The 23,520-nt window shown below is 37.3% G+C and overlaps 1 protein-coding gene across 2 annotated transcripts in view; it reads right to left on the reverse strand.

Moving 5' to 3' along the window:
- LOC146587287 (uncharacterized) overlaps positions 1 to 23,194 on the reverse strand; it is a 139,471-nt gene extending 116,277 nt beyond the window's left edge. The window contains exon 1 of one of the 2 annotated variants that reach the window (XR_014897691.1): positions 23,133 to 23,194. The gene's annotated coding sequence lies outside the window, so the exon portion shown is untranslated. The remainder of the gene's footprint in view (positions 1 to 23,132) is intronic. The other variant, XR_014897695.1, reaches the window with a different exon arrangement.
- Positions 23,195 to 23,520: the final 326 nt, after the last annotated feature.

The raw sequence follows: 23,520 nt of genomic DNA on the forward strand, positions 1-23,520 counted from the left end.
TACATAGCACGTTGTCATCTTTACTCAATAGTTTCTTTTGGCTGGCTTAATACGCAAGAGTACTCATTTGAACTAGATGAAAAATATGTGACAGACTATCAGAAATTGCTTCACACCATCRTTGCATCTCCAGGCTTTTCCTGAAGGTTCTGCTCTTGTTCTGTCTCTTACTCTGGTATAACTCTACAAATGCTTCTTCTCACTTCTGACTCTTTCTCCTTTYTTCCACTCCTCACTCTTACACACAGACAACTATACTCCAACAAACCCTTTATCTCAAATGTTTGAAAGACTAGGTGGCCTTCAGTAGGTCTTCGTTAAGATTTGGATACCACAGCTTCCAAGAAAGGACTTCTTTTTTTTACAATAAATGATTTTTGGTACATCCAGCAGTTTTAACTAGCTTCTTTCACCTATAGCACGTATTTATATCCCACCTATAGCATGTATTTATACCCTGGCATTTATAACTCAAGTATTCCAGTATGCCCTACTTTTATTTTCCCTTCCAAGCAAGCAAAATAACATATGTTAAGGTCTAAAAGACTGTATCAAGCACTTGTCAAATAAAAGGTCCAAGCACATTTGAAAAGCACATTTGAACTGAGTGCTTAAATGATTAAAGTTATTGAAGAGTCTTAACAAATGCTGTCTACATCTAACAGATGTTCTGTTACACATTACTGTGGATTGCCAAAATGCTACTTAACTCAATATCAGTCACTATAAGAAAATAAGGTAACTTGTCATAGGAAAGAAAAGAAGAAGAAGAAGAAGAAGAAGAAAGTAATTTTTCTTAGTGGAATTGACCAGGTGTTTCATTGGATGAAGGTGATACATACTCGGCTGCTGAAAGGTAGGCCAGGTCTCCACCTATACATTTAAGGACAGTCATGCAAAATGGTGACAGAGGAGATCTTTAGACACTCACAGTTACAATTTCAAACTGTCTCCTTACAATAGAAACACCTTTTTTTGAAACAATTTTATCTACTCAGTGAGAAAAATCCTGCAAATACTAAAAATGCTTCTTCATTCTCAGAATTTTTTAAAGAAAAAATAAGTTATTTTATGTGGAATTTAATCCAGTCTCATGACAAGAAGCAACACACAGTTCCAAGAGCTTAGCTGACATCATCAGTGATATCTATATTATAAGAAACACAAGCAAATCCATTCTGGAGTAAAGGAAACAAAGCACATGATAAAATTTTCCTGACATGTCTGTGTGTGGAAAACATGAAAAAAACCTTACAGTTAATAGGGGCTCTTTCTTCCTTTATAGGTAAGGCCCAATGAGTACGTTATCTAAGTGCTATAAATGAAAGAGCAATTTGTTATTTGCTGTGAGATAACTATGTCAGTACTCTATAGACTGCAGAGCACCTGACAGTGAAGTGAGAAAAGACCAGTTTATTAAATCCATTACATTCCAGAGAACAAGATTTTCTCCTCCACTAGTCCCCTAAGTGTATTACCTAATACACTCTTAAATATTAATCTGTTACTGATTATTCATTCTTATGAACGCTCCAGACTTAAAGTTCTGAAGTGCCCCAGTCCAGTTTTTATTTCTGTTCTGTTGATCTTCTAGGTATTCAGTTTCTCACACGATTTACAAGCAACAATTATATTTAGAAACATTTTTCTTAAACAATTATGCATACAGCAACTTCTCAACTATCTTGGAAGAATGAAGTGTTATATTTGGAAGTCTCATTTTTTAAATCTCTCCATCTATGATCTTTCCTTCTCATCTGCACTTCACAGACATTTACCTCTGTCCTATTTCTTGTTTTCTCTCCCTCCTTCCTACAGCTTCCCATCAAGGTCCTTATCAGCAAAACGTTCTCTTCCCACCACTTAGGCAGATCAGACTGCAACTTTATTCCTTTGGTTCCTCCAGCACTTTCACACTCTGTAAACATTCATGTGATCTTAAAAGATTACAGGTTCTAAGCACAAATTGGGAGTAGTGGAGTTTTAAATGAAATGAAGGCTACCTGGCAATCACATACCAGTCATCTGTCTTCTAAAGCACTGATTAGAAAGAGATGCATAAAAGGCCAATATTTGGTGTTCTTTAYTGTACTGATCAAGCACTTAAGAAAGGTCTACTCACTCTGAGGTCAATAGGGCATAAATCCTTTAACTATGTGCTTAAGGGCTCTGGCTCATCAAATTTTCCGCTGCTTCATTTGTAAGCCAAATTGGGGAGTGTACCTTTGCTCTGATGTCAGTCTACTAGCATTAGAGAAATTAGGATGGCAATCTTGAACTGATTAGATGTCAATGTAATGAATTTCATATACTAGAAGACAAAAACATCGAAGAATCTAAGGTTTTGTAAGTGCTCCATAACAGAAGTGAAGGCGGCTGATGACAAAATTTATGCTGCATCAAATGAATTCAAATACGCAATACCATGTGAAAATGAAAAATATGTAAGAATAGCTTGCACTGGCAAACACTTTTGATTCTAGTTACTCAAAYACAGTAACTATCTTTTGCTAGTCCGTTTTATCAAAGTTGGTGGGCAGCTAAATACAACAGAACCATAAGTATCTTAATGGAAGCTTACTTGTTTCCTTGTTCTTCCTTTTGTTCTTAGCTTGTTCTCCTCCTTATTGAATTTGAATGGCAGCAAGGTCCATTCTATATGTAATCCTGGCCTGGTCAAAAAGACAGAAAGATGTTTTTCATCTACTATATAGCATTTCTATTACCTTGTACTTTGTCTAGGATGAGAGCCTTATATATGCAAGAATATCACAGGCCATCCAAATTCAGGGTTAATTTTACCACTGTCATTCTCAGGATGAACCTCCTCAACCGCAAATCTAATCTTCTTTTCACTGAGGTTTTACATCAATATAATTTAAATGAGTAAATACTTCAGTTACTCCTCTGTACATTTTGAGTGAGAAAGTTAAGTGAGAGAATCRGCTTGTTTAAATCCAAATTAGAAACAAAAGAAGTAATTCAAGAAGTTAAATCACTACAGCCCTTGACCACTTCTCTGCTCAAACATAAACAAAAAACTTTCAGAATGTTTTTCATCATTCTCTCCTACTTTTTTTTTTACCCGTGTTCTATTTAAGCCCTTTTACAAGGTCACAAGAAGGACTGCTCTTGATAAGAATTTCAAACCATTTTACTGACAAAGTTGTGGAAACTATGGGGATACATGAAGAAGAATAAAACTGCCAAGTTCTTAAATGTTTATTTGCCATATGACTGATTCCGCTCAATATTTCATGAAAATGAAGAAGGGAATGAGTAATAATGCTATCAACTGCTCACAGTATATTAAAGCTATACCTCAGTTAACAGCTCCTTCAACTACTCTGAATGTTTTCCGCTCCTGTATTCAAGTAGAATTAAGATTATACCACAGTTGTGTAATATCTTTCACAATATAGACATCTCTGTGAATCAAGGCAGCCAAAGGAGCAAGTTATTGAGCAACATGCAGAAATCTCAGAGTGAAAATCTCCTCTACTCCTGCTGATCTGCTTGTGTGCTCTAAGAACAGTTTACCATCATTGCAAACTCAACAGATACTATTCATATTGCAAATCACGCCTGACATCACTACCTTCTTTATTACTATCTAAAAATCTCCGTTGGTCTCTATCTATTTGGAAAATAATTCTCTTTAAATTTCCTCTAGCTCTGCTTTGGAGAAGCCCAGACATTTGTCAATGATASTTTCACCTAGTGACCAAGGATCTCCCTTTACACCTGTTCCCTGGAATAGGTATAAAGGGGTTGATGCTAAATGTTTGGGGAGACTAGCACAAGCTTTTGTTTTAATATTCACATGTCTTGACCCTGAAGCATCAGCAAGCTCAAAATGTAGTCAGTGAGACCTCGAGTTTGAGATTTTAACAGCTTAAATGCAAACTGAATAAATTTTTAACCCAATCTACATACAATACACAATACTGATACAAGATACAATGTGAATGTAAACAAAGCTGGGCCTCTGGCCTCCACAATGCCAAAGTCTTTCTCACTAGCTTCAGYGCCTCTGTTTCTAACCATGTAAATCAGCCTCCACCCAACTCCAAAGTATGAATTTTGGAGATTTATCTTTCTCGGGAGCTGTGTTGAATGACCTTTGTTAGTTAAATACTTGCTTAGGTGCCTTGAAATAAAAGGAAAGAGTGTTGCACCACAGACGAGGGCTGGCAACCCTACCTGCTTCTCTGGCCCAGGATATCAAGCATTTCTTCTCCTCTATTGCGTCCCCGACGTTAAGATTTTCCTTACCTTCTGGTGGCKTGCTTCTTTGCTTCAAGTTCTCTTCGGGCCATTTTCACCTGTGCTGATCTCTTCTGCTTCAACCTTTAGCTGCCAGTTTTAAAAGGTATCTCCCACTATCCCTAAGGCCACAATCACAACCTGAACCAAGTTATCAAAGRTCTTTAGTATTTAGGCAGTAGAAGAACCCACCTAATTTCAGCTGAAACATACACAAATACTCATACTAGCTGTTCATCCAGCATGGCAGAATAACCTCTGGCAGACAGGCATGTTCAGCAACGTAATTCCTTCCCCTGGCACAGCTGTAGGGTTTACTCATTTGTCCTAGAGAAGAAATTAACTCCTTCAGTAGATCTCAGTACAAAACCGAATGGATATGCATGCTCCTAACAAAAATACAACAGATTGAGAAAGGCTTCCAGCTATTCAGTCTCCATTCTGCCATTCCTGTTCACCCTTCGTATTCTTTTGTTTCCGTGAGGGTATATTATGGAGAAGGCTGGTATAAATGCTCCCTAAGAGATGCAGAATCCAGACTTTCCACGCCACCTTTACAGAACACCATATTGAACAAACAGTGCTGGATCCGCTGCAAAAACAAACAAATATGAAAACGGCATTGGATAACTCGATTAATCTGCTCGACAAGTATTACCAAGACAGTCAAAATAATTAATTACAAAGGGAGGAAGGAGAAGAAAAGGAAAATGAAAAAATTCCAGGCAGTATCCTTGTCTGTAGAAGAAGGTAAAATCCTGAATACTGATAAAACTGCCTTTTTCCTTCCCTCATCTAAGGCAGTTAGAAGATGTTGCCACCAGCACAATTTCTGTGTAACGTAGATAAATGATGGATAGCTCAGATACGTTTGCATATCTGTTGACATGCTTCTCCACCCTGGGTGATTCTTGTAGGCTTTGTTCTTTAGGATGTTAACATCAGCAAAAGGCTTTTCATGTCAAAACTTGATTTCCCTCAAGATAGGTTATAGTTGGGTTAGTTTTTTTGATTTGGGGTGGTTTTTTTCATTTGTTTTGTTTTATCTCCTCTTAGCTCTCATTTTACCAACACTGATCAGTCCCTGTCAGATGTAATTTTTTTTGTCAGAATGTCATTTATAAATACAATCAAATTATTTCCAAGACTGAATCGATGCTTAAACTAAATATATTTTCCTCCAGAGAACTGGAATAATACTTATTTACRCTTCAGCTCTCGGATGGGTTGTTTTAAAGAATGACTGCTTATTTTTATGTTCAATTGAACAGGGAACTAAAAAGTATGCATAGGTTGAATAGCAATTTTTCAAAACAAACTTGGATCACTAATTTCTTCTGGAATTGGAAAAATCAACATGCCATGCAGAACTCAGCTGGAGAGTCACTTATTTCAATTCAGTTTTATTAAGCAAAAATGAAATAATATCAATCTTGCTTTCAGACTGCATTTCAACTCTAAGTTGTAAGTAAGCAAATAAACAAACATAAATTGATTACTTTTTTTTGGGGGGGGGAAATACAGTCTGATACTTTATCTCATTCTAATAACACAACCATTCACACAAGCAGCAGTAAATTTGCTCAGATTTTGAGAATGCTTTTTCACACATGCTTTCCCAGGACATCTTTTTATGACAAGCCAAAGTATATAAAATCCCAGCCCTTTGGAGGTCAGTGGGAATTCTGCCCAATAAGAAGAAGGGATCATATTAAATATTAAAGGAGAAAGTTGGATTTTTTACCTAAATCCAACATATTGAGGCTACAACTAAGAAAAGGCTCCCACACACTGCTCAAGTAGCAAAATATTACCTGAAAACAGGTGTTTCTTTATATATTCCCTGTCAGAGGGCCTGGAAGACTAATCCAGCTGCCCTCCTGTCCTTTGCCTAAACTGAACACTAAAATCCTACTTGTTCTGAAAACGATTACTATACCTTTCTCTCTGCTTTCCCCCATTAGGCTGCAGGCAAGTATTGACCAGCTAAACAGTCTGGCTTTTGCTTGATTTTACTGTTTTCATCACTGTGTTCAACACATACATACACAAACTTTTTCTGCCTTCTTGATTTGTTTTGTAACCAAAGCATGCAATGTGTTATTACATTTGGAAAGCTGTTGTAGCATAACACTTGCCAGGTAAGTCTTGAATTTCCTTAGGTGTTAGTAGATAGGCCTGTTGCTCCCCTGAAAAACAATGCAAAATTCTCAAATCTTTCTACAGGCGGAGCCTGGAAGTGCCAAATTCCAGAAAGGAACTTGCTGAAATACACAACCAAAATTTGCTAATATGTTCTGTTTCTGTAAAGCTCTGTCAGAGAACCATAATACCGAGTGAGATGAAAAGGGACATCAGAAAAGGCAAATAGGTCCCACTTCTGGTGAAAGTTAGTATCCTTGTCACCAACAAAAGGGTCTTTCAAGTTCACATGAGAACTAAAATACATATCTAGCTGATGGAAGAAGCCTGATGAGGTGGATGGAAAAGAAGATGTGCTTCTACAGTAGAGGAGGAAACAGAAGGAGAGATGTGCCGTGGACACAAAAGGTATCCTGCAGTTCTCTCTGGCAAGAGATATAGCTTGCAATCATTGCTTTAATTCCTTCCAGGCTCCATTGAGCTAACAGAGGTATCATCTCCTCAGTTTGTGCTCAGAGAAAAAGATCAAACACAATTCCTTTAAGAGCCTTCTGACTCTTTTTTTACATCCAATTTTCTTGCCTGGATCATCCATAGCAGAGATAACAGGTGTTTGCAAAATTGAATTGCTTATCAGAAGGGCACTCAAACAGAGTTCACATCATTTTAGAAAGGATTTATTTACTTACAGCCCTTATAAATATGTATCATAGCTTGAAAATGCAATTTTTCTTTGACCACACTCACTCAGATTCCATGTATGTGGTTATACAAAAATGAAGCTTTATACTAGCCTCCTGATTTCTGGGATCAGATTTGTCCTCCTTGCCCCCACTGGAAAGATTCCATTGTATCTATCCATTCTTTCTGCAACGCTYATTCGGAACACGATGAATGTTGCTTTGCAAAGTGTCCCTTTGAAGTTCTGTAGGACATCTGGCATTCAAGTGATGCTGTATGGATACTAATTACTGCAATCCAGATTTAAAATCATCCTGCATTAGCATTTTCCTACAAATTTCCTCCCTAATCTGTATCATAGAATTGTAGACTAATTTAGACTGGAAGGGAGCTTCGTAGGTCATGTAATCCAGCTTCCACACACCCACGTCAAGGTCAGCTCCAAAGTCAGATTAGGTTACTGAGTGCCTTGTCATGCTGAGTTTTGAATATCTCCAAGGATGGAGACAGAAATCCTCTCTGGGCAACTTATTCCAACATTTGACCACCTTCATTTCCTTACATCTAATTAGAACTTCCCATTCTGACACTCTTGTCCTTTGGGCCTCAACCTTCATTGCTCACCTGCAAGAAGAGTCTGGTTCCATCTTCTCTATAAGCTCCTATAGGCAGTTGAAGACAGCAATTAGATTCCCTCCCTCACCCACCGTTTGCCTTCTTTTCTCCAGGCTGAAGCAACGTTTTTGTGCACTTAGTCTGCAGTGAAATCTACCTGAGCTGTTTTTGACCTTAAGTTTGAAAAATAACATATGCCACTGGTCAGGCTGTGTTCTGCAAAACTGACAGTGACTAGCATGCATTAAGGAGCGGCTTTTATATCATCCTCTTGTCTACTGAAGAAGTCTGAATCAGCCAATCAATCAAATATTCGCAGAACAACACTAACTGCTGATTAAATGTCATTTGATGTTTAAGACTTTGTTACATCAGATCAGATATTATCCCAGACCTTGCACTTGTAACCAAGATTACAAAAAGACATGCAAGGAGAAATTCTGAAAGCTTCACGATTTCAGTGACTGAATACTAACTTATTTCCTTCACAGAGGCTAAAGCTTTATGATACTGTCTCGAAACTAGAATAATTACTCTTAGTTAAGATGATGTTTGTAATATAATTTTTCAACCCAGGGTAATCATAACAAAGCACTGATAATATTTTTCTTGGTCATAAATGTAATTTTTGTCTTAAAACACATCGCAATAAAGCATACAAAAATCAGAAGGAAATTCATCCAGTGGTATACATTAACTCTCAAATACTTCATATTTTTATTTCAGTGATCAAAATCACATTGTCCCAAATCAACCAGTTTCTCTGAAAAAAATACTGACTTTTTGAAAAAAGCATAAGTTTTATTGAAGGATTGAACTTTACAAAACCTGGGTAGGGACTGCTGCAAAAAGCCATATTATGCTTATATTAAGCCATAAACATGCAGATACCTACTTCATGTTTGAGAATTCTTTCTACAAGAAGTTTTCAAGTCCTTTTCCTCTTAGTTTTTTAACACCTATCGAATTCATTACGCCCAACCCTACCAGAAATGCAGCAGTAAATAAAAAGTTATGTAAATTGTGCTGCTAAATATTGATACTACTAAAACAGATTAAATTGAAATTTCACTTGTACATGTAAACAGTTTGATGAATTGACTTTTTTAAGAGAACTGCTGAGGAGGAAGTTGCACTTGTGGTAAGTGAATTGTATATATGACAACAGGAGAAACATGCACTTTAGAAAAAGTGCACAGCACCCCATAAGAAAAGCCATTTTTCTTGTGTGTCCATTTAAATAATGTACTACGTCTTAATTTTACTTTGGTCACTTCCTACCACCCAAGCTTCCAGTGAAGCTGTTTATGTTATTTGGTTACCAGAAATGCCTCTTCTCGTATATCACAGAAAAATAAAAACACTACTGATCAAGAACTAAAACTGCCTGAACGAAGAAAGAAATGACAGAGGTTGGCTCACACCCTTTTCATCTGCCAGTAATGTTATCACTTAAGTCACTTTGGGCTTATTAAAATTAAACTGGCTTTATTTATCAGAGTGAATGTTTATCATTAATGTTTTGCTCTCCTGTAGTATAAAAACAGCATTTTCTCAATCCCAAAGAAACATTATGAGGACCTGGACTATGGATCTGATTGCCTAATTCTGACACTGCATGCATCTTGTGTGCAGGCTTGCAAGTCGCTGTAGGAACTTAAATTCTGTGTAAATATGATGCCTGCACCTCCCTAAATTCCACTCCTAACACCGCGAGAGAGAGGATGGGTATACCACACGAGCTGTGGCTTTCTCAAGACAAGTAAAAGTAAATCATATATTAAGAAAAACATTATTTTATATCTTTTAGTCATGAAAAGATGCAAAAATGTAAATGACACATTTAGCATTCCTTTGGCCAGGGGTGGTCTTCATACAGTTTCTTCTGTCTCGGTAAATTGAGGTTTATCTTTCTGCCTACAACATAAGATAGAATTCTTGCTGATATACCAAAACTGGATTAAACACCAGGAGAATAAGATCTAGAATCTTGTTATTTAGTGATAAGAACCACCATGAAGATATCTCAGACCACAGCTCCTGCCGAGGGAAGAGGAGCAGAGGTTATGAGGGATCGGTACATCAGGTGGGTATTCTAGCAAAGTAGTCTTCTTAACCAAGGGTAAACTTTGGAATCTGATTAAGATTTTAAGCACAAAAGGCCAGGTTAAGGCAACACACTGGTCCCAGCTTTTGAAATGCTGTTTCTCCTTCTGCATCTTAGCTCCTGCAGCGGGATCTGTGCTACACTGATTACCAAATAGATGCACACAATGAAGAGCCCAGATAAACAGTTATTATTATTTTGTTAGATTTATCCCACTAAACAGTCACTCAAATTTCACAGAGAAGCCACATCCCTTTCTTAGTCAAAATAAACCAATTCTTTCCTCCTCTCAAGCTCAGCGCAGAACTCTAGTAAGACCAGCTTCAGCCTGACACCTGTATTTCATTTACATCACAAGTTGTAGAAAGGATTGTTCTGAAGAAAGTCTTCCAAGAACCATACCACAAACCTGGTTAGAGCATGGTGCTAATAATTCCAAGATCATGGGTTCGATCCCTGTACGGGCCACTTGCTTGAGTGTTGGACTAGATGATCTTCAGAGGTCCCTTCCAGCCTTACCAATTCTGTGATACCTACATTCTATGATACGTAACTTGCTTTGTATATCTCATCTATAAGCGATAACACAAAGCGATTTGTGTTTCAAACATATTTACTAATTACATTAAAATCAGATTCTTATTGGTTACATTATTCACTCATTTATATTTCAATCAAACAGCAACACTGTTGCTGTTATTGAAGCTTACCTTTGCACTTTGGTACTAACAAAAAAATATTTTCAGTAAGCAACCCAAGTGTTCTAACAAGAAAATAAGTAAGTCTGCTTTTCTTTTTGACTTACAAGTAGAAGGTCACTACATAACCTTTCCAGATAAGGGCATAACTTCTGTAACTCAACATGCACAATTACGTTGAGTACAGGTTTCTTTCCTTCTTGCACTTTACAGCATTAAAATACCCTATATAATAAATATAACAGAGGCTACTCAAGGCTAGGTTTTATCAAGTAAGCTACATTGAAAAGGGTTTCTGGCTACCATATGGAAGATGCCTCCTTTTCATTCCCTTTGTTTTCTGCCACACAGGTAGAAACAGGTGAAGTTTTAAACAACAGATGGAAGCGAGAGCCCTTGCCTTTGCTGAGGCTTTTTCAACAGAAGGAGCGAAAACAAATATGATGTAGTTTAAACCCTCCCTCCAAGGTGGGTCTTCACATTCCCAGACCAGCTGGGCACATCAGATGTGTCAAAGAAATTGTTTGTAAAGTAAATCTGTAAATTGGACCAGTGAGATGATCTGAGGTTGAAAAAAAAAACAAGGCTGGTTGGTTTGTACTCTTAAGCTGGATCATAGCAATGACCTGGCTTGAAATATGAGCTCAGAAATGCTTGTATCAGTACATCTCAGCAGAAGACAAAATGCAGCATGACAGCAGAACGAGTGTCAGGTGGGGTGCACTGGCTTCTTATTGAATCTTTCCTGCCAAAGTATTAGGTTTGATTACTCTTTATGCATGTGTACAGCTTGCATCAGCAGTGTCACACTGCCAAAGGGCACAGGAAGCTCTCCTGCAGTCCATGCCAGGAATGAACATTTTTAAACTAATGTAGGTGTTCTGTAACATGGTATTGTGCAGTTTGCAGTCATCTATGTTCAGGAACATATTTACCTATCATTAGGAACTTTTAGGCTACAATTGTTCCATAATTTCAACCCCTGGGCTGACAGAGTCCAATAAATAAATAAATAAATTAGTGCTATTTCGAAAGCCAAAAATGCGTGAAATGCTTTGACTTTAAGACTGTATTTTCAGTAAGGCATGATACAATGGATTCAATATGTGAAAATGAGAGAAGCGGAGAAACAGAAGCTAGGTTAATAGACTGTAAAGGACAAAGTTTGATACTAAATGTTCTAGTTTAAATAGATCTATATTTCAACACCCAGYTTCTTCATTAAGGAAATAAAATAAAACCCTGTGCAAAGAGAAAGGAAACAATCCACTTTTAATAGTACAAGATTTTTCTCTGCAACATGAATTTGAGATACAGCATTTGATTTCTATGCAGATAAAAATGAAGAAGTTAGAGCAGTCCAGAAAGAGAATACAAATGTGGTATTAAAGACTAACAAAGAAATCGCTGTGTATTGGCCCTGTGGAACCGCTATATTTTATCTGTTTTGCCCTGAATATCAGAGGAGACTTGGAAAACCTTTTTTACTTAATTTTAGGGGCAATTAAAGRAGGGAGATATCATTCATTTGACTACAGGCTGCTCATTACTGTCTGGCATGTAGGGGAAGAGCATATTTTAAATGTTAAGATCAGATTATTTATAAGTTTCGCTTTGAATTTCAGTGGCACAGAGGGAACTGTAACACAGTTAATGGAAGAAACGCTTTCTGTACCCAGCCAGTTTCCATACTTTTATAGTTCTGAACACAGCATTGTTTTGGCTTTTGTTGAGAAATAAGGTCATAAAAGGATTTAGACTATATCCCAAAACAACATTTTTAACCATAGATATTATTAACCACATACTTTAACTTATGTATACCATTCCAAGTATGCATCCGAGTGCATACCAATTGATATGCACTTACTTCAGTGGCCATAGTGGCTTTTAATAAAAGTTCTTGCAAGTTCCCATCACTCAACTCATTTAAAAGCCAGACTGAAGAAACCTCCAGAGAACACAGTGTAAGAGGAAATGAACTTCTACTCAAAAAGGAGTAGACAAGATTACCCAAAAATGAGAATTTCACTCTGTCTCATCCTAATCCAATAAGACAACTTATTCCCCACTGATCAAGTCATCTAAATAGATGCCTGAATTAAATTCTGTTCATCAAATTACATGGAAGCTGTATGAATACTTCAAGTCAGCATCACTATGCCAAGGTTTCTATGCCTTTATAGGACTACAGCCCAATTTTTCTCTTTGAAAATGACTTCTTTTAAATATGGGCTATTCTAAGAAACTCTGAGTGGCTTTTATTSCTTTAGGCAGAACCAGGCGACTTTGGGGATGCATTGTAGAGGGGAAGGTAGGAGAAAGCAGCTGAGAAAAAGTGACACAGATTAATAAATATATTTTAGAGGTTAACTAAATAAAGTCTACATTACAGCTAAGGCCCCCCAAAATGTTCTCCAGTTTATCTGCTTGCTTGTGCCTTCTAATGACTTCATAATGAATGAGAAGCCCTYTTCACTCATTCTTAATTTAACACAGAAACACAACTATTACATTCCCCTGAAAAGCRTCTTAGCTCTCAGGGTAATCTTAAAAAGTTTGCAAGCTTTTTTGTGCACTTCAGTCAGTGTGACTAGGCACAAACGAACATCACCATTAGGCCTGTTTCCTGAGCAGACAGACGTGCAAACATTGCTAGTGAGATTACTTACGCATGCAAATTTAAAACCCGTTTTCCTTTCATTCTCATGCATATGACTTTGAAATTCACTTTTTGCAAACACTCACGCCAATAAAGCTCAGTCACGTAAATATACATGGAAAGCAAACACAAAAGAAGCATAATCACAGCAAAAATGATATCATTTAAAAACATGAACGGTCACCCAGCTCTACAGCTTACCAAAAACCTTAATGATCCATGTTCTCTCAGAATTCATGTCCTTAAAGAAAAACTTCACAAATTTTCAGTGTGGTTATTCATTGTGCCTAAAAACGACACTGTATCATTAATTCAGCTAGTAAGTCTTTTCCTCCATCAGGCTTAAGGCTGTTAACACTATGCTTCTAATGCACAGATACAAACTATCTGTTTATTTTTTCCTCCCTACAATTTCCTTTGGTAATTTATATTCCTCAAGCACCTTTTAAACTTGATATCACAGTACTTCTCAGAAAATCTATAACGTTCATTATCGTGTCATCGCAATTGATATGCACACATTCTGCATATAGCCGGCAGTAAATTTCAGCATCTAAGGCTATTCTCAGGGAATCTATATATTTCTCAATAGACATATTTAGGGCCCAATGTTTACATAGGCAAGGCTATAGGCCCCAGAGTACAGTATTTGCAATTTTATACCTATTTTGTATGTAGAAGTATGAAATGGAGATTTATGTATATAGGCAGAGGCTTTCAGTCTAGGTATTCATGAATATGGTGCATACACATCCACAAATGAGTATGCAAATTCTGGCCCTCTTGATGCTGATGGCAGAATTTCTATCGATTCCCACAAGGCCTGGTTTTCACCAGCGTTTACAAAACAGTAGACTATGTTTATGTTAGCTCAAATGACAGAGGAGGTACCTAATTCTTTAATACCTTACTATCCGTGAGGAGACTGTGGTAGCATTCTGACTGCAAGTTTGAAAAATTCTCTTTTTATAACCCTGTTAAAAGCCTTTGGAGCCTAAGGGTATTTGCAACTCAGCATTCTTTTGGCCTCCAGTAAATAAAAACCTACACGTTCAGTTGCTAGTCAGTGTTCAGGATAACTTGAAAAGAAAGCCAACTTCTAATTTATCCCAAAGAGCAAATAGCTATATGGACTCTCCTTTCCTGGTATTAATTTTATATGGATATTATTCCACTGGTAGTAGAGGAGTAACTAATGATTAATGTTTGCTTAAGTCACGTTAGATATGGGCCAAATTATTTCCACAGAGATGTACTGTGCTTGTTTCGTCACCAGGTAAGCAGCCAGAACAATAAGTCTAAATCCTGATATTGCTCACAGGAAAGTTTAAAGCCAGGGCCAGATATATTCTGTAATTCTGACTTCTTGTTCTCTCAGGATTAAAGATCTTTCAATAGTGTAATGAGTGATATTGAGCTTAGACCACTGAGTTTGGCTCCGTATTACAAGTTTTCTACGTTTTGGGGACATTCAAGAAGTATAAGCCTTTTTCTAACACTGAATAATAATACTGTCTTCAGGGCAATATTAGCAATATGTTTTCCTGTCCCTTGTATACGAGTTCCTGCGTAGCTTGTTACTTCTATCTTTGATGCCTCTGGTTTTGTGCTCTTTATAGTGCCAGACCTTGCTCCAAAATGATAGTTGCCTGAAGTCAAGTTTAAATGATAACATTCCTCATTCACAGTCAGAAACAGGCTTTTTGGTGGATGTTCTTTCTGTATTATACTAACATCAAGTTCTTCAAATTAACTTCCTTTAGCTTGTAGTGTATTCTTCCGCATTGATCCCTGACGCACAATACTCTGCAGAGATCTCAATTTTTACTTCCACTTTTGCTAATATCCCTGAAAGAGTGCAAACATTTGAGGAGCATTACYGGACAATCATCTAATCTAATTATTTTGTCAGATCTGTGTGAATTAATCCGATTCTGTGCTGTATCATCTTTCATTTCTTTTTAACAATGTGAAACCCATACTTGCCCAAACACTTTACTCCAAAAATAAACTGAATATAAACCTATAAATCGTGTACTAGGGAAAGAGTGATGTCTTATTTTCATCTGTAAGCAATGTTTGGAGTATAAAAACATCCAAGTAAAGTAATACTTCCCTTTCCTGCCCTTTCCATTTTTTGAGTTAACGTCAAACTTACTGATGGCCACATTAACTATTTTTATTCATTACTCTATGGGATAAAAACCAGGATTTTCTTTAAAATAAAGGAATGCAGAGAAAATAAAGCTAAGATGGATAAAGAAAGGAAAATGTGAAAAGAAACAGTGTAGAAACTGTGTCAATGAGTATGTTTTCCATGCAAATGTCACTGAATGTGACAATCAAATAATGACAAAACTCAGTCATCACATAAAACCTGCCTTCCTCACCTCTAACCAATAYCAGCACAAATCAGAATCAAAATAGCCTCTGCTTCAGTGGTCTACTGTCCCTAACTAAGAATGGTAGTCAACCTTTTGCATATATGAAGAAATTACTTTATGAATCACTCCACATACTTTGGTAAAAGGTATTTGGTAAATACTTTTCTTCCTTTTCTTTTTCACTTCTCCTTTCTTGTTCATCTCTAGCCCTCATCCAAGGTCAGMCTCTCCCTCAGCACCTCCTTGGAGTTCCAGAAATTCTTCTCTTTATTAGCAAATCCAAAAGATTTCCAAATCCCCAGGTTTTCATGTTTTTCTTTATTCTAGTACATATTGATTCACCCTTTCTGTATTTTCTCCCTTTCTGTGAAGAATCTGTATTTTAACATATCATTTCCTCTTCAAAAAGTTCTTAAGACTTATTATATTCAATTTTTGACATTGCTTTTCCAATACTCAAAGCTATTATAAATATTCAGCAACTCCCCTTCTAGAGCATGTATCAGGGCAAGAGAGATAACTCTATTCTACCTTACTTTCATCTCTATCTATTTCTGCAAAATCCATTTTGAGGTGATGTTTGAAATATTTCATCATTACAAGACAAATGTATACAAGGTGACTTGTTGAATTTTTCCAATTTATACAGCCAGGGGCTTTAATCAGTGTTCCATATTTTCCTAACTGTTGGACATGTAGAACTCCGATTTTTATTTAATGAGACAATATAGGACAACAGAAAAAACTCTATTTTCAGCATGACTTTCAGGATCTAAGATTTTCAGAATGATTTTCAACATTTAATAGCCTTCAAATAAAGGGTTGTGATTCACACATCTAAAATGATAGTGGCCATTTTCAAATGTTCAAATTCACTTTGCTGAGGGGTGTGTCCTGTCCCTCCATCACTTAGGAACATTTTCCAAGTTCTGAGAGGAAATCTACCCTCATTCACTTCAGTGAAGACATACTCTGCCTATGAGATATAGAGAAATTAATTTCATTTTCAAGACTGAGGTCTAGATCCACTTTTAAAACATCTCAAAATTGAATTTTAAATTCAGAAATTTGATACWGCCTTTTGGTTTATCTGTCTCTTAATGTAATTTTTTAATCTGCTACCTCATACTTTGTGAAGTTAATGATTCTTAATAWCCAAGTAGCAAATTTTCCTTTCAGCAGAACTCAGAATTTACAATGCTTTAATTATAAACAAGATATTTATTTCACAATGCTTTGGGGACATTTCAGAGAACAACACTAAAATCTGATGCCTAATGATATACTCAGCGACTACCATTCTAGACGATATAAACGTTCTACTGTTTATCATGATATTATTAGAGGCTCCAGGAAGTTTTATTTTGTTCTTGGGAACTGTTTCTTTTGGTCTTCTGGAAAGTAGGTTCAGCTGTGCTTACATGTAACATCACCCACAGATGGGTGGTATTTCTTTTTCTCCACCTTCTTCTTCTTCATTTTCTGATGTTCTAAACACTTGCCCTTCCAGCTATGTTCTCTGCTGTTGCTGTGCTACTTTCTGAATTTCTTCTGATAAACTGTAAACTACAAGATCAACGCTCCCTAAATTTTTTCATCAGTCTTCAGCCCTCTGGATACCACACATCAGCTAGACAACAGACAAAGTAAAAACACTACGCTGAGGTGAAGAGCAAGTTTTAAATGGTTTAAGGCTATTCACCTAAAGTTTAATTTCAGTAAATATCAATACCATGTCTGACATGGTCAGTACAAACAAGGCAGACTCACRGTCCTGCTTACTTGAGATCATCCTTGATATATTGCATGAGAAGAGAAATGATTGTATTCAATTATTTTGAAATATGGATCAAGCTGGTTTTGGAAAACATCACATGTAGTGACCTGGGATTGAGTCTTCATCCATAGGAGAGTTAAGGGTCACTCTCCCAATAACAGACTGCGGAAATAGGTYTCCATCATTCTAGTTATTTTAGAAAAATCTGTATGAAGCCAGGGATATTTCAAACCTGGTTAAAATCAGCCAAGACTGTTAGATCAATTTAACAAACTATTCAATAGCCTTCTTTTTCTACCAATTCATTATTTTACCAAGTTACATTTAAATGCTGTAACCAATACTTTCATGAACTAGTTTCACTTTGTGAATGGACAGTTTCTGCTGACATAAAATGTAAGTCAAAACACTGACTGCTGGTAAACAAATTTTGGTCTCACTAAGGGATTCAGATGGGGATAGTAACTACTAAACAAGTACATTTGATTTTTTATTTATACCTTGGCAGTAGATGATCCACACTGGAATACTCCTATTGTTTTCTAAGCCTGACTGAACATGCAGCATTTATTGTAAAATACTCGGTCGGAGAAGACAGACGGATTATTCTGTCTCCTCTCGCTTTCATTCCGGCTGTTTTGGGATCTTCACAAGAGACAATTACTAAAGAGATACTCAGGACAATGTAAAATGAGAATATTTAAAAGACAACCTGCGTGTGACGTACRTCACTGGGTTACTGTCTAGATCTCTCCCCAGTGCTTTGAATCTTTCAGGCAGATTCTTTTGCATTCAATAAAACATGTTCACTTCACTGATGAGTTCTCTTATCACCARGGACAAAGAAAGAGAGCCGTGTTTCACCAAATCAAAGAGAACAGGAAAAAGAGAGGTCGTGCGCTCTAAAGACATCCTTTATTGTAATTGCCATCTGAAATAATCCTTTTCTTTCATTCCTCCCTCACTTTTTCTTTCTGCAGAACGTTCCACCCGCTAACGTGATGCCTGAAATTGGTCAGTAAACTCCTTGGGGCAGGAATATAATATGAATATTAACACAGGATTTAAGCAGAACATAGAATAACAACAGTGTTTAYGTTAGAACTGGATGAGTAATGGACTTTTACTATATTTATTATTTATTTTTCTTAGCCATTTGGATTGATTAGAAAATGAGATTTTTAACTTCCTTCATCCTCAATTCGCTACCTTCTGAGAATTTATTTAAAGGCAGAGGAGCAAGAAAAGACTATTTTTTCCTCAGTTCTGCATTTYTGTTAACACCTACCATATTTTTCTAGATAACTTCATTTTGAAATGAAAAAGGAAGAATTCTTACATTGAAAATACCTCAATGAAACAATTAGATTTCTCCAAATAGATTTCTTTCTATTCCCTAGACAGAACTACCGGTCAAATCTCATCATTTTTATGAATCATTTTTGTCACTTTTAAAATATTTTTTTCAGTAAATAAAAAAATACTTGCAAGCAATTAGTTTCAGGATACAAGCTATGCCCATGATTTTCAAAGAGCGCCTACTGTATTTCTGACTACAAATGTCAAAACAAATATACTCTTCCAGTTCTTCGTGAATTAGTCCAGAGCCCACAGCTCTCTGAATGCTACATTCTCTTAGAACATTCACCTCTTCTGATAAAATGAAAAATCTTTTTCTAAAAAKTGAGAATTCAGAAATTACTTTATAAACTAAATAGCACAGCACATGAAAAGCCAGATAACTCATTTTTAGAGAATTATTTTGAAGTCTTTTATACCTCAGCATTAATCTTAACTGAACACTTGTGCAGCAGCTCATTGCAGAGCCTAATGATGAGTTATATCAGAAATACATGAAAAACCCTACCATAGATAAATGGACAGTAATATGCGGAAATCATCAATTTCTCATATCTTTATCAAATTCCCACACATATTTTCATAGTGAAAATCTGGTTGATTACTTCTTACCCGTTTCAGTAATAAGTTTATTTAGATGGAGATTTCTCTCTCAAATCATTTTTGCTGCTGTAATCTCTCACATAGCTCAAAATGCACGCATATAGCCCATCATAACTTTTACATACAAGTCTTCTGTAATCCAGTCTTTGCTCTTCTCACAGACTCAAAATGAGACTTAAGAAGGAAATGAACTGCCTAGTTTGACTCAGCTCCTGCAGCAATGAAATAYGCAGTATTAGTGCAGCTAAGCTTGCTGACATACACCCTCTTCTGCTCCCCTATGAATCACAGAGTGCAGCAAACAAACACCGCCTCGTCATGCAGACTCTGCGTACATTCCCATTTGCTGATTCTGCTGGAAAACAGACAGGTTTAAGGCCACTGCCAAGGATGGACCATACGGCTGCATAGCACCATCTGCATCCTGCTAAAAGATGAAAACTTGGTGGTGAACATCCACGCAAAAAGCACACTAGCAACAGCCTTGGCTTTCTTCTGAGGTTTGTTTTTTGCTCAAGGCAAGTCTAATTTCAGAAACTGAAGGCCAGATCYCATTTGCCCCAACTATTTCCCCAGTTTAACAAGATCAAAATCCCAATAGGTGGCAAGCAGGGCACATGCAATCTGGATACTGGCAACCTGCCTATGCCACAAAACTGCATATCAGGACCCTTGTGAAAATAGAAGAGGATATTTTGCAGCGGCAGACCTAGCTACACTGACACTGCACCACATCAATTCCTCCATAACAGCAGCGCTCCCAAGAATTAATCAAGTCCATCCCAATAGAAGGACCATTTAGACCTCAGAACACTTCATGTGTTACAAAGTACAGTATGCCTAATGTCTCTCCTGGARTACAAAACTACCCTGTACAATGTAATAAACTTTCTAGTCCTCCAATCCCTATACAAAAKCTAATGGACCTCAAAATGAATTTTTGGCAATGGTCTAGGATGCTTAAGAATTATATTGAAAATACTATGTGTATATATATATGTACATACATTATACAGAAAATACCATACTTAGTAATTCAAGACTGCTACTATCCAACTTCTTCCTCAAAGTTCCTGGGGTGCTAGGATATTCTTGAGATGAATTATCTAGTATGTTATACAGGCAAAGGTAAATATATGAAGGGAAAAAGTAATAGCATCCTATCCCACGAGAAATAGTGTACAATAAATTTTGTCAGCTACAATCATAGAAGAGCTTAACTGCGTTTTATAGCTCCATTAATGCTAACTTATACTTGCTGAAGCTTTTTCCTATAATGCACACTTGGAATCCACAGTTTCTCTTCATTATTTCCGCTATTTTCTCACTGTACATAGTAACAATGCCTCACAATAGTACCRCTATCACAACAACCTTGGCTTTGACAGATTATCAGTTTTCCCAGACAAAACAAAAAGAAATAAAAATCTGTGAAGATCACGGTGGAAAAGATAGCAAAATTTGGATAAAAGAAATGGCGAGCGATGCTTTTGCTCAAACCTTTCAGCGATGACAAGTGACAGCAGCATGAATCTCACTACAATTTTGATTTTGCCAAAGCAGTAGTTCCATTAATGCGTGAAGTTATCATGCAGCCATATGGGGCCTCTAAAAAGAGCGGTGACAGATTCAAGTAATCTATCAGTAGGAATAACGTGTGCTCAGTCTCACCCTCACCTATTTCATCACTAAAAGTGGTGGTTGACTAAACTACCTTTGCTGTCACCATGGGCTTACTCTAAAATAACCGAGTGGTTGACCAGACACCGTCAGATTCGTTCCGTATAGGAGTGCCTCACATTTTACTTAAACTACCACATAATCTGTGTAACAGGTTGGAACTGAAGGCATCTAGCTCAGCATGGGTCTGTACGTAGTGCCCTCTGACTCATTCTCCTCCCCCTCCTCTTCCTCTGCCCCTGCTTCGCTCTCTCAGAAGCGAAAACATCGACTTTATACTGGAAAAGAAATGCTGTTAAACTGGGTAAGATATGCTGCATTAGTTGCATGAAATTAATAAATATAACTAAAGTGAGGAAAGGAGCTTAATTCCAGTAGAATAGCAACAATAGTTTCATAATAAAATAAAAGAACATAGAATATAAGTATTATCTCCTGTGTAATTATACGTCTGCACTGTATGACCATAGATCCTAATAAATGTGATTTTCWCCCATGCAAACGATAGGTATGTTGTCAATTCTACACCAGTCCAGTAAGCACAAGTGCTAGGAGCAGCAAAATTATGAAGATCCAATAAAATGAAATGGACTTTACAGACTAAATGGTTACCGAAATTACTGAACCTATTATTCAATATACCAAATACTACCATAGAGTACCCACTATTGCATTATCTTTGTGTAGGTACAATTTCTGCTTATACTAAAAAATATCCTAACCATGGACATAAATCCTGCTAGAATTTTTGCTTCCATCCACAGTGACTGCTTGTGATTGAGATGGCCAAACATAGTCGAGTATGGCGCAAAGCTAAGCTGTCCACCTTACACTGAATACGATGAAGTACAAAAGAGTGGTGGGAAACAGAGAATAATAAAATCCATAGGCCTTTTGTCCATAGCACTCCTCTCCTTGCTGTGTCATATAACCTCATCATTTTTGATAGATCAATACAGATTTTTTTAAATGAGAAAGAGAAAGAATGTTGAGTACCCTTAGAATTATTAACAATACTGAATATTTTTACCTTCTTTTGATGCAGTGCCAAGACGGTAATTTCAAAGGGGCACTCTACTAGCATCTGCTAGTATTTCAGAAAGAAAATGGGTCAGACAGTAACGGCTCATTCTTTAAGCCTCCTTTTTATAACCCTGCACTAATGGTTTAGATCCTACAAAGGCAGAAGATTTTGCTGCCCATCATCAAGGTTTCAAACATCAAAAATACCTCAATTCAGCTCAAAGAAGTAAACAAGAAAAAATGTTCGTCTGTATCAAGATCAAAACTCCAGACCATTTAAGAAACAGTATTCTGGTCTAGGCCCACCGTCTTCACATCTGATGTCTTAAATTTTAAATGCATTTCTGATAGAGCCCTTGAGAATAACACAGCTTCCTCACTGCTGACACAATCTCGCTCTTCAGAATTGGCACTAACACATTCACCGAGAGGACACAGTGTTAGAAGCAACCCTTCATTTACAGGTCTGCATTAACCTTTAAATTGCTATTGCGGTGCTGCGAAAGCCCCTCTATGCCAAACAGAACCAGCAGCGCTCTAGTTAAACTCTTTCTTTCAAGTTTTCTGCCTGCAAGCATGATTTGTTTTATTTAGCAGTTTCTGCATTTCCCGCTGTTTAACAAGCGCCCGCAGCTGAGTAACTCTCTCACCTTCTCCTTTATTCCTGCTGTGTAAACTAAGCACAATACTGAGAATTGTTTTATCTAAAGAATAACCCAGATCTGTTAAGTCAGCCAGAGTAAGAGTCAGCTGACCACGCAGATGCAGCAAGAGTTTTGTTCGCTTCCCCACAAAATCCAGTGAAATTGGTGGCGAGGTCCAGAAGAGAAACAGGCAAGGGCCAGGAAAATTGGATAGCTGCGGCACTAAACTGCACTAGTGCAATCATATGAGCARGATTTTAAAATCCACCTTAACACTCAGAAGTCAGGAAATGCAAAGTTACGGCTCCCATAGGCACCACAACTCACGCTCTTGCACACATGCATTATTTTGTATTACATCCTGGTAAATTTATAGAAACCACACAGATACACTATACTTGCTCTGGAAAGCATTAGTTTGAACTCCTTAACTAGGGAAGATTAGCACTGGGCAAGAAGCACGAGGGGCACAGCTGCAAGCCTGAGCTTACCTGGTCTCTGCAAACAGAGAGGAGTTGTGTGCAAAACCTGGCGGCCCTTTGCGGGAGCTTGGCTATGCCGCAAATTGGACCGTCCCTAACCAGCGTAACACGCAGTAGCTGTCAGCCCTCCACGCAGACCGAAAGAAACTGCAGCTRGAATCGCATCAGCTGGCCAGGAGCTGCACGGCAGCCGGGGTGGGGAGAGAAGGGCTCTTTAACTTCCCCGTGCTGATACGTCAAAGGAGCTGGAGAATTACTGGTTTCCACCGCGGGGAAAGTGAGCAGCGCAAAACTAGTCAACCTGCTTCCTCATATTGAGAATTGAGGAAGAGGAGGCCAAAGAACAAACTCATCTGAAAAACTGCAGTCATCGTTACACTGAAATTCCACGTGGCTG

Source organism: Rhea americana, unplaced genomic scaffold, assembly GCF_003343005.1.
Source record: "Rhea americana isolate MKP2758 unplaced genomic scaffold, rheAme1 scaffold_60, whole genome shotgun sequence".
In the NCBI taxonomy this organism is placed as follows: domain Eukaryota; kingdom Metazoa; phylum Chordata; class Aves; order Rheiformes; family Rheidae; genus Rhea; species Rhea americana.